General features: G+C 49.7%; 1 protein-coding gene across 1 annotated transcript in view; it reads right to left on the bottom strand.

The window, feature by feature from the left end:
* LOC121711568 overlaps positions 1–5000 on the bottom strand; it is a 313646-nt gene that overhangs the window by 232476 nt on the left and 76170 nt on the right. The gene's annotated exons all lie outside the window — the stretch shown is intronic.

Raw genomic sequence — 5000 nt, 5'->3', positions numbered from 1 at the left:
CCTGCACTAGCCCGTCACCTCACTGGTCAGAGCTCCTGCACTAGCCCGTCACCTCACTGGTCAGAGCCCCTGCACTAGCCCGTCACCTCACTGGTCAGAGCTCCTGCACTAGCCCGTCACCTCACTGGTCAGAGCTCCTGCACTAGCCATGCCCGTCACCTCACTGGTCAGAGCTCCTGCACTAGCCATGCCCGTCACCTCACTGGTCAGAGCTCCTGCACTAGCCCGTCACCTCACTGGTCAGAGCTCCTGCACTAGCCCGTCACCTCACTGGTCAGAGCTCCTGCACTAGCCCGTCACCTCACTGGTCAGAGCTCCTCTACCTGTATCTCAGCACAGCACTGGTCAGACACTCCCTGTTCCAACTCATCTTCTAAGCCTCAGCAGGGCCTCCGTACATCTCCCCTGTTTGTCCCAGCAGGGCCTCCGTACATCTCCCCTGTTTGTCCCAGCAGGGCCTCCGTACATCTCCCCTGTTTGTCCCAGCAGGGCCTCCGTACGTCTCCTATTTGTTACATCACTGCTGTGACAGCGAATGGAGCGATGAGGTCATGCCTGGGGCGTGGCCACAACAGACCCCAAGACAGAGATCTGAGGGTGTGTGTGTGTGTGTGTGTGTGTGTGTGTGTGTGTGTGTGTGTGAAGGACAAACAATAAAGCCAACCTGACCAGCAGCAATATGAAACAGAGGTCAACCGAGACACACACACAACACACACACACACACACACACACACAGGAGATGGTGAAGGAGAAATGGAGACAGAAAAACAGGATAATGAGGAGAAAGAGGAGAGATTGTGAAAGAGGGATAGAGAAGAGGAGCAGGAAGGAGAGATTGTGAAAGAGGGATAGAGAAGAGGAGCAGGAAGGAGAGATTGTGGTAGATGACTCACTGACTGAGGGAAAGACAGTAAGACAATAAGAAGAGAGAGAGAAATAAAGATGAAGAGATGAAGAGAGGACATGAGAGAGAGAAATAAAGATGAAGAGATGAAGAGAGGACATGAGAGAGAGAAATAAAGATGAAGAGATGAAGAGAGGACATGAGAGAGAGAAATAAAGATGAAGGGATGAAGAGAGGACATGAGAAAGACTGATGTAAAGAGTGACAGAAAGATGAATAGAGAGAGAAAGAGATGTACAGATAGTAAGAAAAAGAGGAGAGAATAGAAGAAAGAGAGAAAGAGAGAGAGAGAGAAAGAGAGAGGGCAGGAGGGAGAGAAGGAGGGATGCAGTGAAAGAGAGAGAGAAAGAGGAAGGTTGTTTCAGGGAGACCCTTGCTATTGTCCTTACTCATGAGACCAGACCTCTGGTCTGACACACACACACACACACACATGCACGCTGGTCTCAAGGCTGCACTGTGGGCTCGGGGAGGCACACACTCACGGTCAGTTGAGCACTCCCCCTCTCACACACACACACACAGTGGAGTGCTGCAGTGGTACTCTATGCTGCAGGTTGCAAGTGTCAGAGCGCATCACACAAGCCCTGTCACTGACCTCAAGACATACCACAGTTCATATCATGCCACACACACACACACACACACACACACACAGAGAGCTCATATCATGCCACACACACACACACACACAGAGAGAGAGAGAGAGAGAGAGAGCTCATATCATGCCACACACACCCTCTGGCTCACACACACACACACACACACACAACACAGGGATCCTTTCACAATGATACACACATTAAGGGTAGTTGGAACATTCCCAGGGGGGAGATGGCACAGACAAGTCTCTTAAGGGAGACCACACACACACACACACACACACACACACACACACACACGGCCAGGGGTTGTTGATAGAGCTACCAGGTGCAGGGTCTTGTGCTAAAAGAGACGGGCGATTAGGATCCGTCACTACTAGTGTGTCCCTGTGGCAGACGGTTACTGTGCCTGTGTGTGTGTGCCTGTGTGTGTGTGCCTGTGTGTGTGTGTCTGTGTAGAGAGGGGATTAGAACCCGTCGCTCCTGGTGCAGCCATGGATCTGACCCCAAACAGACTCACACACACACACACACACACAATCACATTAAACACACACACACACACACACCTGGGCATGTTAACACACACACACACACACTCACCTGGGCATGTTAACACACACACACACTCACCTTCACAAACTACACTCACACACACACCTGGGCATGTTAACACACACACACACTCACCTTCACAAACTACACACACACACACACCTGGGCATGTTAACACACACACACACTCACCTTCACAAACTACACTCACACACACACCTGGGCATGTTAACACACACACACACTCACCTTCACAAACTACACTCACACACACACCTGGGCATGTTAACACACACACACACTCACCTTCACAAACTACACTCACACACACACACACTCACCTTCACAAACTACACTCACACACACACCTGGGCATGTTAACACACACACACACTCACCTTCACAAACTACACACACACACACACCTGGGCATGTTAACACACACACACACCTGGGCATGTTAACACACACACACACCTGGGCATGTTAACACACACACACTCACCTTCACAAACTACACTCACACACACACCTTAACACCCTCAGCAGCCCTACAACAATTAACATTCACACACACACCTGGGAATCACACACACACACCTGACCTGTATGATTTGCAGGCTCATTTGAGCTGTGATTGACAGGCTGGTCTGATCCCTGTGTGTGTAATGAGGTGCAGTAGGCAGTCATTTGCCCTCATGCCCCCCTGCCTACTCACACCTGCCCCATCTGCCCCCTGCATCGCTGGGATGAGCAGTCAGATCTGCCCCCAAGATCTACCCCATCCTCCCAGATCTGCCCCATCCTACCAGATCTGCCCCAGGCACACGTTCCCCGTCAGGAGAGGCCTCTGATTAGGGCCGAAAAGCTTTCAGTCATTAAGAGACATTCACACACACACACACACTGGACTGATGTAAAATGTGTGTGCAACGTCTAATTACCACAAATCTGCACGTATCTGTGTCAGGAGAGATGTCACCCAACACACCTCACTGCTAATCAGTGTGTGTGTGTGTGTGTGTGTGTGTGGAGATGGAAACAAACGAGAGGGAACGTGGGAGACAGAGAGAGTGAGAGAGAAGAAGGTAGAGACAGAAAGGAGAGAGAGAGAGAGAGAGAGAGAGAGAGAGAGAGAGGGTGTAAAGAAAGGGAGTAAGGGGCTAGATGAGAGGAGTGTGTGTGTGTGTGTGAGGATGAGAGGATTGCATAGAGGAGTGTGTGTGTGTGAGGATGAGAGGATTGCATGGAGGAGTATGTGTGTGTGTGTGTGTGTGAGGATGAGAGGATTGCATGGAGGAGTGTGTGTGTGTGTGAGGATGAGAGGATTGCATGGAGGAGTATGTGTGTGAGGATGAGAGGATTGCATGGAGTATGTGTGTGTGTGTGTGAGGATGAGGATTGCATGGAGGAGTGTGTGTGTGTGTGTGTGTGAGGATGAGAGGATTGCATGGAGGAGTATGTGTGTGTGTGTGTGTGAGGATGAGAGGATTGCATGGAGGAGTGTGTGTGTGTGTGAGGATGAGAGGATTGCATGGAGGAGTATGTGTGTGAGGATGAGAGGATTGCATGGAGGAGTGTGTGTGTGTGTGTGTGATGATGAGAGGATTGCATGGAGGAGTATGTGTATGAGGATGAGAGGATTGCATGGAGTATGTGTGTGTGTGTGTGAGGATGAGGATTGCATGGAGTATGTGTGTGTGTGTGTGTGTGTGAGGATGAGAGGATTGCATGGAGGAGTATGTGTGTGTGTGTGTGTGTGTGTGAGGATGAGAGGATTGCATGGAGGAGTGTGTGTGTGTGTGTGTAAGGATGAGAGGATTGCATGGAGGAGTATGTGTGTGTGTGTGTGTGTTTGTGAGGATTGCATGGAGGAGTATGTGTGTGTGTGTGAGGATGAGAGGATTGCATGGAGGAGTATGTGTGTGTGTGTGTGTGTGTGAGGATTGCATGGAGGAGTATGTGTGTGTGTGTGTGTGTGTGTGTGTGTGAGGATGAGATGATTGCATGGAGGAGTATGTGTGTGTGTGTGTGTGAGGATGAGAGGATTGCATGGAGGAGTATGTGTGTGTGTGTGTGAGGATGAGAGGATTGCATGGAGGAGTATGTGTGTGTGTGTGTGAGGATGAGAGGATTGCATGGAGGAATATGTGTGTGTGTGTGTGTGAGGATGAGAGGATTGCATGGGGGATGAAATGATGTTTGAATGTCCTCTGACCCCTGAAGAGTCAGAACAATGACAGTCCTGTGTGTGTGTGTCCCTAGAGCACGAGATGACACTCCTAAAGAGCCTGTGTCACTCCAGTTGAGTGTCTTACTGGCCTGATAAGAGCCAACAGACCCCCTCCCACACACACACAGCCTTCAGGTAATAGACCCCCCACACACACTCAAACAAATCTGTCAATCACACTCACACACACAAACACATCCACCCGAGACTGAAAGTGGTGTTTAGAAAAGAAGAGTGCAACACACACACACACACACACACACACACGAGGTGTTTAGAAAAGAAGAGTGCAACACACACACACGAGGTGTTTAGAAAAGAAGAGTGCAACACACACACACACACGAGGTGTTTAGAAAAGAAGAGTGCAACACACACACACACACACACACGAGGTGTTTAGAAAAGAAGAGTGCTACACACACACACACACACGAGGTGTTTAGAAAAGAAGAGTGCAACACACAGACACCACAGGAGGCTAATGACACACACACACACGAGGTGTTTAGAAAAGAAGAGTGCTACACAGGAGGCTAATGACACACACACACACACACAAGGTGTTTAGAAAAGAAGAGTGCTACACACAGACACCACAGGAGGCTAATGACACACACACACACGATGTGTTTAGAAAAGAAGAGTGCTACACAGGAGGCTAATGACACACACACACACACACACACACACGAGGTGTTTA

Source organism: Alosa sapidissima, chromosome 6 (assembly GCF_018492685.1).
Source record: "Alosa sapidissima isolate fAloSap1 chromosome 6, fAloSap1.pri, whole genome shotgun sequence".
In the NCBI taxonomy this organism is placed as follows: domain Eukaryota; kingdom Metazoa; phylum Chordata; class Actinopteri; order Clupeiformes; family Clupeidae; genus Alosa; species Alosa sapidissima.
The sequence above is the reverse complement of the archived record's forward strand: the minus strand, read 5'-3'. Positions and strand labels throughout refer to the sequence as shown.